Genomic DNA, 12,538 nt, shown 5'->3' on the forward strand with positions numbered 1-12,538 from the left:
AACTAACAATAACTATTATAATTACCTCAAATAAAAAATATAATGCTTTAGTTCTTTTCAAAAAACTGTCTCCAGGCATTTCTTGATGCAAAATGTTCAAGAACTATATCAAGATTAATGTCATCCAAAATATTCTTCTCAATGCTACACATAGCCAAGCCATTCAATCTTTCTTGTAACATAGTTGATATTAAGCAATTTCTCAACAGTTTCAATTTGGAGAAGCTTCTTTCGGCTGGTGCTATTGTCACTAGAATAGATAAGAAAATCCGATATGCAATGGAGACATTCGGATAGCAATCTGCAACTTTAACAAACTAAAGAATCTTAGTTGCTGACACCAATTTTTCTGGCAAAGATACTTGCAACACTTTTAGTTTAGAGAAAAAATCATCAAAATCAACATCAGCCTTGTCATGTTGAGAAAAAGACTGTACAAAATTAGTGCAACACTTTCATAGATCATTATCATCCAAGGACTTTAGATTTTCTGAGGTGAATAAGAAACCAAATAATTTTTCAAACTTTTGTAGTTGTTCAAATCGACTAGTCAATGAAGCAATTGCAGCATCAACAATAACTAGGAAGTAGCTAACTTTGAACTCTTGGATAGCTGAAAGCTGCAATTCTTCGGTTTCATCGTTTAGTTCATCAAAATGCTTCTTTCTTTTACCTTACCGTTTAGTAGGAAATCTTGGCTCTACATCCATACTAGATTCAATGGATTTAGTTGTCTTAATACTGGCATCAAAGCCTTCTTCCCTGTACTTCTAGAAATATGAGATGACCCCTTCAATTTCTTTGAGAGTAGTATATAATCATACAATCTTAGATTGTAACTTTTTGCTCACTATTTTGATAGTAGATAAAATATCATCCCAAATAACCATACCAATTATAAATTCAAATTTCTCAAGTGCAGTTGCCACTACATGAGAACCGTAGATTTGTAACGGGCACGGATGGCCTTTAGGTAACTGGCAACGCAACCGTTATTATTGCATTACTATTCACAAGTCAAAGGTAATGGGCTAATGACCGTTACTAATAACAGATATTTGTAACGGTTATTCAACCACAACCGTTACCAATAACAGCAACCAGTCACCCAAAATGGTTGTTTTTGTGGGCCCATAGAGAGATCTAGTAATGGGTATACACTAGAGGCCGTTAAAAAATCTAGTATTTGGTAACGGTGTTTCAGTGAAGACCGTTACCGATATCTGTTATCAGGTGGACCCACAGAGAGATTTCGTAATGGGTATAGTCTAAAGTTCGTTACAACATCTAGTCTTTGGTAATGGGTTTTCAGTTTTGACCGTTACTGATATCTATTACCAGTAACTAAATATTGTTGTTTTTGTGGGCCCACTGAGAGTTTTAGTAACATGTATATTTTATAGGCCGTTACAACTGTTAGTGTTTAGTAACGGGCTGCTTGTGAAGACCGTTACCGATATTCGTTACCAGGTCTCCTTGCGGACCCACTGGCCAGCTTTTTGTAACGGTCATTGTTTGATACCCGTTACCTATATACTATTTAGGTAACGGTTGTTACCTTACAACCGTTACAAGTAGTTGTTACCCCTGACCAAAGCGTCTCCTTCTGGGCCCACTGGTCATATCTTGTAACGGTATTTTACATAAAGCCCGTTACTTTCATGTTGTATAGGTAACGCTCATTTATATGGGCCAGTTACAAATAAGTCATAGGCCCCTACTCGTGTTTTGCTTAATGCCCGTTACCTATACATGAGCCACCCCCACAAGCACTGGCCTATTTTCTGGCTACATCCTGGAACCAGCCAGGATTTGGCAGCCACCAGGTCATTCACATGACATATATGTACACAAGTAGACATCACATTCATAAAACATATATACATAAGTAGACATCACACATATACACAAGTATACATCAATACAAGTTTCAAGTTTATGACTGCAAGAATCAACTGCAAGTTTCAAGCGTACAGATTCAGAACATCTACCATGAACTCATGCTGCATCGGCTGGACCATTATAGAATTCGCCCTTTGGGTCAATGATCTCCTTAAGAATGAACTCCCACATCATCCCCTAGACCATCATCATTGCTCCTTGATCTGCCTTTCCAGTGATCACTTTATAATCCAGCAAATTACAATTATTATGAGAATAAAAGTAAAAATCAGTTTCTAAAATGAAATGTAGAATATGAGTAGAGACAAGGCTGAGCAGTATACACTTACAGAAGCTTTTTTCATGATGCTTATGTTAGCGAGTAGGTCCATCATGTTCAATGCAACATAGAATCCACACAACATGCTCCCCGATGGCTGTTGAGCGCACTGCATGAAGGTACCAAAATGACACAAGTTAAGGCAGTACCAAATATGTATTAAGGGGCCAAAAATAAAACCTCTCAATTACCGGGAAATATGTCTTGTGCGTGAGCTTAGATTTGCTTTTTGACTTTGTTTTCATCATATTTTTCTCAATTTTGTTCATATGCTCTGAATAGGCTCTGCATAATCAGTAATATCAATTAGAAACATTAAACGATGGAATTTATGTGAACAAAACCTACAATATACTTACCAGTTCACAACAGTTAAGACGTCCTTGAACTCTCGCTTTGGCCAAGTTTCAGCAGAATCTAAATACCAAGCAACATCTACTTCATAGCAATGTCACTAGTATCCAGTGTCCACCCGTGTTGTAGGCACCCGCCACGAAGTCGTGCTTCATAGCCTTTATAATTGCTTGTGTTACCTCTTTGGTCTGGAATTGAAGCATTGTGGCTGAGAATACTTGTGGATCCAAAAAACCAACATTGTTGTGCATCTCCTTTGCTTGTTGCTTCATTCTCCTACAAATGAACAAATTTTTAGCATGCATTTTGTGGTAGAAATTGAAGAATATCTATTTCAGTTTGAAGATACTTACAATGTCCAACACCTCAACAAGCCAACATCCAGACTGTCCTTGTTGAAAAGGTCATACAAGTCATTGAATCCAATTGCGATGCTTAATTCACCATCACTTTCAAAGTAGGAAGCAGGCACCTTTGTCATACCCGGGGCAGCGGGACTACTTATAGGCATAGAATGTTCTAGAGTAAGGGATAGTTCATGGATGTACCTTACCTCTCTTATAACTACCCGAATAGGTGTAGAATTAGCTGCAGTATAAAGGAAACTACCCGATCTTGTTGTAGTAGGACTCCAACTGTACTCGGCTAGGACTTTCCATGTAATCCTGTCACCCCAGATATATAAGGGCGGGGAGGGACCCCCTCAAAACAATCATCAACACCTAAGGCAATACAAACAACCACACAGGACGTAGGGTATTACGCAACTCGCGGCCCGAACCTGTCTAAATCTTTGTGTTCCTTGCACCATCGAGTTCCAGAGCAGTCGATCCCTATCTACAAACCTTACTGCTAAGGGTATCCCTGAGCAGGCTTGGCGGTAAACAGCGACAGCTGGCGCACCAGGTAGGGGCTTCGGCGAGGTCATCGGCGAGTTCGATGGCCGGATCAAGCGACGCCAACAACGTGCCTGAGGGCGCAACCCTTATTTTTGGTTCCTGGGCATGCACGGCTGACGGTTCGGGCGGCTTCTCCAACCACCTCGTCACGCCCAACTCACCTAAACCGAAAATCACTCCCCAACCCGCCAACATCTGTGAAAATTCAGATCTCGACGGGAAAGTTCGGATAACACAGAAAACATGTCGACTCCAACTCGAGTTCTCGAGTTAGCCGAGTCCGATACAAACTCTGATCCCGAAAAGTCTCACTTTTCCGAAATCCTCGGAAAATACTTGACTTATCTAAAGACGATCAAATGCTCAAGTATCAACCACTCAGAACTACTCGACGGAGTAAATCGAGTTTCACGATCAATTGAGGGCTGCATCAAACTTGCAGAATCCACCCTTGCTCATCTACATCACGACAGAACCCAGAAGCGTTGAACCCACCAAAGGAACGGTTGGGTAATATACTCTCAGGGATCGATCAAGTAGATTCCAAACTCTCCGACTGCATTAAGATAGCTGAAGGCACTCTGCAAAACTTGAAGTAGAAACCGGGAGGAGGAATCTGCGGGGGATCTGGTGAGACAAACCCCCGGCTTGGCGGTAAACACCGACAACCTTTGCAGTAATGCTATCAACACCATTCGCACTTTGTTCCATGAAGTAAGCATGCAAGGATTGACAACTTGTCCCAGCAGCCTTTAAAGCCTCTTTTGACAACAAATGCTCACTAGGCTTGTATTTTGGATTAGCAATAGTCCAAATAGTGGCAACGTTTGAATTTTTAGGCTTACTTTGGACGAGTTGCTTCTATTGTGGCTGCTGCTTAGGCATAGTCTGGATGAGTTGCTGCCGCTGGGGCAGAGGTTGGCTGAGGTGCTGCAACTACTCATGCTAATGCTGCTGGTTGAGCTGCTCCTTCTGCAAATTCTCGTTCTGCTTATGCTGCTGCTACTGAGCCTACTGCTGCTTAGGCTGCTGCTGGCTGAGGTGCTGATTCTTCTGAGGCTGCTTTTGCTGATGCTGAGTAGTAGGTCCATCTAAAACTTTACCACCTGATGTGGCTGCAGAGGTGGGAGTTCTTGACCTGGGTGGTATAACAATTCTCAGCCTTCGCAACTGTATCTGTTGCAAGAGAGAATCACCTAGGGTTGTGATGTCATCCCCTACTTGGATAGGCAGTTTGATGTGCCTTGCATTGGCCCACACATAAGTAGGTCGCACCGCTGCATACCCATACTCTACCGGTACTTTATGGCAACTCTCTTGATTTGGATGGACAGTGGCTAATGCGACCTCCATGCTATAGTTGCTGCCATCCAAAAGACTGCACTTAGTAGGCCCTGTGAGCAGGTCTATTCTGTCGGCTCAGGTGATGGACAAAATGGTTGACCCTCATTGTTCTCCTCATTGACATTCACTTCTTCTTCCTCACAGCTGCTCTTGTGTCCACCTTGGGTGATACACAGACCCGCTAGTATGTGCACGCCAGCAACTCTTAGCAACTCCATAACTCTAGTGATTGCTTCACCAACTATCTCTTCCTTGTCCGCATCAGACCTCCTCCTTTTCTTCTTCCTGTACATTCCAGCACACTCTTCACCAAACCCTTTACTCTAGCCAACTGAACTAGACACGCCTCGAACCCGACCTCAATGCTCTGCATTCTCAAGTGCCTCGGTTAGAAGACCATTCTCCCTAATCCCAGTGAAAGAACCATTGCTAGCTTGCGCTGCAAGTCTTTTCACCTTATCTGCTACCTCCGCCACCACAGGGGAACTGAATGTTAGGTCCCCGCTTCCACTAGTGGTCTTTCCTGACCTTGCCTACAGATATGGCCTCGAACGACCAGGATATTGCTCCCAAGGGTTTTCTTTTCCTTCTACAGCTAGCTTTTGGCCATCCTCCCATTCTTTCCTTTTATCATAATAACCCTTTATGCCCATCTTGTGGGGCTTATTGTGCTTTGCTCTCTTATCTTTCATATCGTGGCTCACATGCTCAAAAAATGGAGAATTAGTTGTCTCCACAAACTCCTCCCAAACTTCTGGCTTCAAAAAAGGATGCTTCTCAAAGGGAAGCTCATCTTGCCTCACCAAATCTGCTCTTAAATGGGACTTGAATTGCGGTTGCAAACTCGCAATCTGTTTCATAGCTGACTTAATCGCCTTGTTGCGATCAGCTGCACACAAATTGGCTGGGTACTTTAGCTTTTCCTTTAAAACAGTGCACAACTCTTTCTTCTCGCCCAATGTGAGATCCTCAAGCTTGGTGTCGATTGACACCCTCTCCCGAGCAATGAGGCCACATACCAATACAGATATGTCCCTCACAACATTTGCAATAGGCCAACCTTGGTCATCAAGTCCAGTTGCAGTCAACTTGTCTTCTGGACATTTGGTTTGTATCCTTGACTTGCGGGCTCGAGTGCTACTCCCGACAGTGTGTGTTGAGTGAACCTGTGAAGCAGGTGCACTGTTGGCCTATGTAGCAGGTGCGTTGTTGGCCTGTGTAGCAGGTGCACTGTCACTAGAGGAGCTCGTTGCTGAGTGAACCTGCATAGATGATATTTCAGGTTGTCAGTAGAGAAACATAAGCATTCAAAATAAGCATCAGTAATTATATACTGGTTGGGGATAGGTACTAACCATTTTGATAGAATGAAGCAATGCTCTAATTTCACATGGTCAAGCACCTAAGATGAGCATATAAGTACAAATTACCTAGATCTCTGTTCAAAGAGGTATCATAGCAACAATCATAAAAGGTACTATCAATCACAAAAATTATAAAATGTAACGAAGGTACAAACAATGGTAGGTGCTAAGTTTGCATGCATCGAGGGGGCCACCACACCAGGTGTTACAAGGTATACACCACAATATCACAAGCCGCTCTGTTGGATTTTTCAGCCGCAAATAAAAACTTATGCAGCCCAGCACCCACCACATAACAAAAGAAGAACAATAATGTTTAGCTATCCAAAGTAGGTTCAATAGTGATTGTGACATACCTGGCAATCAGTGAGTAGACCAAATGTTGCATACCCAAATAGTATAAAATTAATATCACGCTAACTAAATAATAGTATGAAATGGAGAGCTCTAGTTTCACTTTGACAATCATGCAAACTGATAGCAGAATAAAGATTATGACAGCAAAAAACTATACAATGTAAAGAAGGTACAAACAATGGTAGGTGCTAAGCTTGCATGCATTGTGGGGGCTGTTGATGTCTCTTATGCTCAATCTGAATAGGTATTCTGCAAGCGCACAGAATCATCGGTGTAGCACTTCACCACAGAGTATTCCGGGGTATCGTGAAAATCCTGAGGGAAGCACTATGGTAAAGTATATCGTAGTGACAACTTTTACTGGGTCTATAAACCAACTAATTCAGTAGGGGTAAGCCAGATAATGGATAGGATAAATGGTCAGTCTTTGACCGTCAGACACACAGGAGACTCTAAACCTTAGAGAGGTAGCAGCTAGGAGGACAACGAGCGAGAAAGGACACCTGATACACTTCTAAACTACTGAGCTAGCCTCACTAGAACTAATCTAAGCTTCTATCTTGATGCCGACAACCTGGAGCTTATTTCGGCGGCCTATGAGAAGGATTCAGAAAGGGATGAGAAGGGAGTCTGACGTCCTTTGGCAACTTCTGCTATGAAAGCACCCGAATGTGGTGGACTACAAAGGATGGACAAGGCTGTCACCACTTGCCGCCTACCACTGCGGTACCGTGGGGTGGAACACACTTCCTAGCTAGCACTGAGTCAGACACCACATCTGCTCTCGGTACTAGGATTTCTCCTGAGGCCTTCAAGAGAAATCCCCCTCAACCTAGTGAACTAAATTGAGTTCACTAGTCCGGGCGAGAAAACCCATAAGACAAGCTCCGACACACAAGAAAGATAACTTAAACTAAACTAGAGGTAAACTACTTCGGCAGACAAGTACTCGTACTTGAAAGGATAAAAGACTTGTGGAAAGTAAAGCTGACTCAAGTAAAAAAAGATTACTTATATAGAAAAAGATACAAGAGCGTATACCAAGCTCCGATGATGACTTCGGATCCCCAAGACAAGCTCGAGTCGACCCTAACTCCCAACTACTAATCCTACTCTAGAAATGAGAAGAGAGGGTTGCTCCTTTGGTGTGTGTGTACAAGTGATGGATGGGGTCCTATTTATGGCACTCCATGGTCGGTTCCTGGCCGGTAATTCCGTTAGCGCCAGTGGTACGCAACTGTGGCGGTTGTGCTTAACTTCCACGCGAAGCCGGGACCTCAGGGGCTGCAAGGTGGGGTCGGCCGGCCCCACCTAGGCTGGCTGGCCTAGAGTGTGGCCACCTGGCCACCGCCTTCTTCTGGACGTCTCTGATCTGCTCCTGATGTCGGTTTGATGGTTGCTTATCTTTAACGTGTGCATGTGCCAGGCTGGCCGGCCCGGGGGAGGACGGGCGGCCTGCCTCCGGGGCCCATTGGCCCTCCGCTTCGCCGACGTTGCAGATCAACGCTCCACAATGCCTCTGAGTTGGCTAAGTTCCCCATTTTCCTCGCTCAGGAGCATTGTGAGCATGCCACGTTGCTCCTGTAAAAAGGATGTAACCCTGTATATTGAGGTGTCAGGCCGGCCGGCATGGTTGAGGCGAGGCGGCCTGGATTTTCTCCGTTTTCGACCGTCTTTGGACTGTGATCTCCTGCAGGCACAATTCATCCAAAACTTGTGGAATTTATTAGAATTAAATAAAATATGCATGGAACATGGTGCAATAGTTTAATTTATTCCCGAGAAGTTGACGGTCAGAATGTAAAATAATGACCGTCAACCCCCCCCCCCAAGCTTAAACTTTTGCTCGTCCTCGAGTGAAGCTTAACATTGAGGCTCGGTGGATCAGGAGTTGCATTAATGTTTGCCCTCTGTAAGTACCCTGTGCACAACATATTCTCTATCTGTATGTACGTCGAGTAAGTTGGCTCATACCTATGTGCTCTGGTCGATGGGGCTTATTTCACATTTCATCCCTTGTCTTGAGCGGTTGGGGGACTGAACAACCTTCACCGGAATATTTTCCTATTTTCCTATTCAGGTTCATTCTCAAAATATTTTTCAAGTGTGCAAAAGTTTGGATAAGGTTCCCTGAAGGTACTCTCAATCACTCAAGGTGTATGGTCCTCACCATGGTTGAAATTTGACCACTTCTTTCTATTCTAAGGTTGATATGTGGAGTTTTAGGTAGGAAGAATGTGGCATACCTTGATTACCTGTATTGCCGAGCCGAAGAGTGATTCGCGAAAGGTAGGTACTTGATCAAATTCTGATCTTATGGCGTCTCAAATGTCCAAGGGAGAGGGAGGAAATGGACTCCCACTTTTGGAAATGTTTTGGGTCATTTTATTTGAACTCCTCTTTTAAACTCTTTTGCTAATGATCGTGGGTACTGTTTTAAAAAAATACTCCTGAATAAGTAATTCAGTAGCAAGGTTCAACCCTTCAAAGTAGCGAACCGCTCTACCATGGTCCACCCCAGCCTGCACACGCCGCCACCGGCTCGGCTCGCAGCCGAAACACAAGCGGCTCCGCTCCGAACGACACACCGACGCCACAAATTGCGCCTCTTCCTCCGTTGACCAACACAAACCCAAACTCCACCGCGAGCTTCATTCACCGCCAAACGCCGCCGGCGACGATCCCGGCCCGGACACATTCGCAGCTTCAAATCAGTTCGCATCCTCACCCCTGGCTCTACCACCCGCTGCTGCTCCATTCCCTACGGAGCGTCCTCCGATTTTACACTTTGCATAACTTTTCTATCGATTTTAGGTACTGGCAAGTCTCAACGACTGTCGACACAGTTCCACTCGCGGGGGCGCCGCCACTGCTTCGTTGCGGCGGCTATCGTTCATGGCGCACTGGATCCCCACCCGCATAGAGGGCACAACGGAAAAAATCCCGTCCTCGCATCGATATTGCTCTTCCTCGTTACCATCGCCTCTGCTAGCCCCTAGCGGCGGCGCGGCGTGCTAGTCCGGTGACCCCCGCCACTCCTCCCCACCCTCCAGCATGGCTTCCACGGCTTCACCAGGCTCGCCGCCGAGGCGATTCTGTCCCAGCCCTCGGGAGTGTTCGCTCCTTGCAGCTATTTCGATTCCCTGGCGACAACTGATGGTTCTCCATCGCGGTGCACGTGTACATGCACGGGAGCTCAACAAATAAAATTCACTTGGTGTAATCGATCTTGTCTTTTATCCTATTTCATTGCGTAGAAGGAAGTGCAGATAGATTAGCAAGTGAATCCCCTCCCCCGATTCCATTGATTTCCTCTTATTTGTCATCCCGTACATGGATCTCATAATTTCCTCTCTGTTTCCTACTTCCGGTAGTTATTGTTTTACTGTAGAAATAAAATTAGAGATGAGTAAGTGAATGGCTTCCCAAATCAACTTGATGAAGTTGTTGTAAACCAAGCTTTTTGTGATGATATTCTTGGCACACCTTTTTTTTGAAAAAAATAAATACAGACTTATCGTAAACCACATGTGGATGGACATATTCTAGTAAATCAGTTACAAAGTTCCTGTATGCCACAGTTGATGGATTTTTAATATTAGTAGGCATGGATTCTAGTAACTCATATGTAAAGGACCGATTATGGTAACTCATTCCCAGAAGGCATGGATTCTTGTAATTCATATGTCACATGCATGATCAAGAACATACAACAGAAGTGGTTTTTCTCTACTAAGCGTGTGAAGACACATTGACATAGATGCTGCCAGCTACGTGTCTAAGCTCTGTTTTTATCTGTTTCTGTTGCAAAGCCTTAAATTAGTTCCATATTTTCAGATTTATATTGGACAAAAGAGCTGATATAGTTAACAGAGTCAAAGATTTAACTATTAGTCCCAGTTACCTAGCGATAGGTTTGCTTGGAGTATATAGAGTTATTCTTAAATATTTCGAAGTATAATGAAAGCTCTCTGGAGTGCTCATATTATCTACTCCTGATCCTTTCATGACGATGTTTTAGGAGATGAAACCTCGGTGTCAAATGCAGTGGGATTCGGCCTTTCTCCACTATGATTCCATCTATTTCTAGGTACAGGCAGCTTTAGTAGTTTATGTACCAGGCTGCATTACTTTTACCTTTTAGGTAACAAATGTATTGTTGAATGATTGATCGCTCATATACTAGTTTACCATGCTTCTTAGTACACAATTCTTGTAATTTTCTAGACCTTCATTGATCCTGTACAATGCTAAATTAACCATATAATTTGCTACTTTCTTTGAATTGTGCCGATTTCATCAGGTTCTTTTATTGTGGTTGATTTTATGGACTTGGGTCTAAGTAGCACGAAACTAAAAGTTTTTTTATTAGGAAATGTTATAGAAAATTTATGGATCCATGTTACTTACTTGCCAAGAGTTTTCTTTCTAGTAAATCGAAGTCAGCAATTTACGTCAATCAAGTTGGACCCTGAATGTTATTATAGTAAATTCATAGATTCATGTCAATTACTTATCATTAATTTTTCTCTCATGCAGATCATAATTAGAAAATTATGTTAGTCATTGTTGTGGTACTGTAAGTTTGACAGATGATTTACACGGTGCATTTGTGCCCGTGAGCTTATTTCCTTCCATTACAGTACTCATAATAATAGTTTACCATAGCTTTCCATTTAGTTGCGTAGTAGGAAGCTTAAGTCAGATTCAGGGTGAACACTGTAATAGTTTTGTGAAGCCTCATTTCCTATTTGATGACCTAAATAATTAATATATTGTTTAACATTGTCCTTATTATTGGTGAGTTTAGGTAATGAGACCTGGGAAAAATACCAACCATCAGTGCACCTACATTTGAGAGCAGCAGACAAGCATGGTGATTCTGTTAGTGCTCTGTGTTGGAGTGGCGCCAGCGCCAGATAGAATGTGCAAGCAAGCAATCTAGATTTGGGAGGGATTATTATAGTAATTTTGAATACAAATATTTCATTGTGGTAACTCGGTTGTGGTATTTATTCTGACATTGTAGTAAACTAAATACTCCATTGTGGTAAATGCAAGCACATGATCATGGATTACAAGAAACTGAGCGTCATGTAGTAAATTAGTTACGCCATTGGATTACAAGGAAGCAAAGCCTGGTTTTTGTATATCATATTCTACACTGCCATAGACGTGTAACGGATTTTATCGTAACATCAGAATCTAGTTATAGTAACTACCTCATGCTAATTATCGTAATTGTTTTACGGTAATTTAGTCTAGTAATTATAGTAACTTCATTGACTTTCAAAAGGTTCGTCTATTCTGGTAATTTCAATTTTTTTAAAAAAACTCGTAGTATATGGGAACCAGGCACTACTAGAAAACGGGCCTTGGGCACCGGCTGAGAAGGGCCAAAGGCACCGGTTTTCCAACCGGGACAAGCCTCGCCTTAAGACACCGGGTTTTTCAACCAGTGCCTTAGGCTTCCATTAGTACCGGTTGGAAATATTCTTTGGCCTCTTAAATCACGCAAAATATTCTTTGGCTGGGATTTGAACCCACGACCTCTAGCCTCACGTGCTGCTCCTTTACCATCTCAACTACACAGCAGTTCTGATTGAGAAGGAGATATTTTCCTTTTAAAGTAACTCATGTATGAGCCTAAGGTACCAGTTGGTAATACAAACCGGTACCTAAGGCTTCTAAGGTACCGGTTGGTAATATCAACCGGTACCTAAGGCTCGTCTATCAGTACCGGTTGGTGGTACCACCCGGTACCAATGTAAAAGTTACCACCCGTTACCTATGATGAGCCTTAGGTACTGGTTGATAATACCAACCGGTACCTAAGGCTCTTCTATAAATTCCATCCACCCCAAAAGTACCGGTATGAAAATGAACCGGTACCTATGCTAGTATAGGTACCGGTTCATCTTCATACCGTTACTTTTGGGGTGGACCTAAGGTTTGTTTTGTAGTGAGGCACGAAGGTACCATGGCGAACAGCCTCACGG

The 12,538-nt window shown here is 43.1% G+C and overlaps 1 long non-coding RNA gene across 1 annotated transcript; it reads left to right on the forward strand.

The window, feature by feature from the left end:
- The first annotated feature begins 9,085 nt into the window (after nt 1-9,085).
- On the forward strand, nt 9,086-11,689 carry LOC120676303. Its single transcript, XR_005675766.1, has 2 exons — nt 9,086-10,629; nt 11,350-11,689. It is a non-coding gene; the product is annotated as an uncharacterized LOC120676303 (long non-coding RNA).
- Nucleotides 11,690-12,538: the final 849 nt, after the last annotated feature.

Source organism: Panicum virgatum, chromosome 5N (assembly GCF_016808335.1).
Source record: "Panicum virgatum strain AP13 chromosome 5N, P.virgatum_v5, whole genome shotgun sequence".
NCBI lineage: Eukaryota > Viridiplantae > Streptophyta > Magnoliopsida > Poales > Poaceae > Panicum > Panicum virgatum.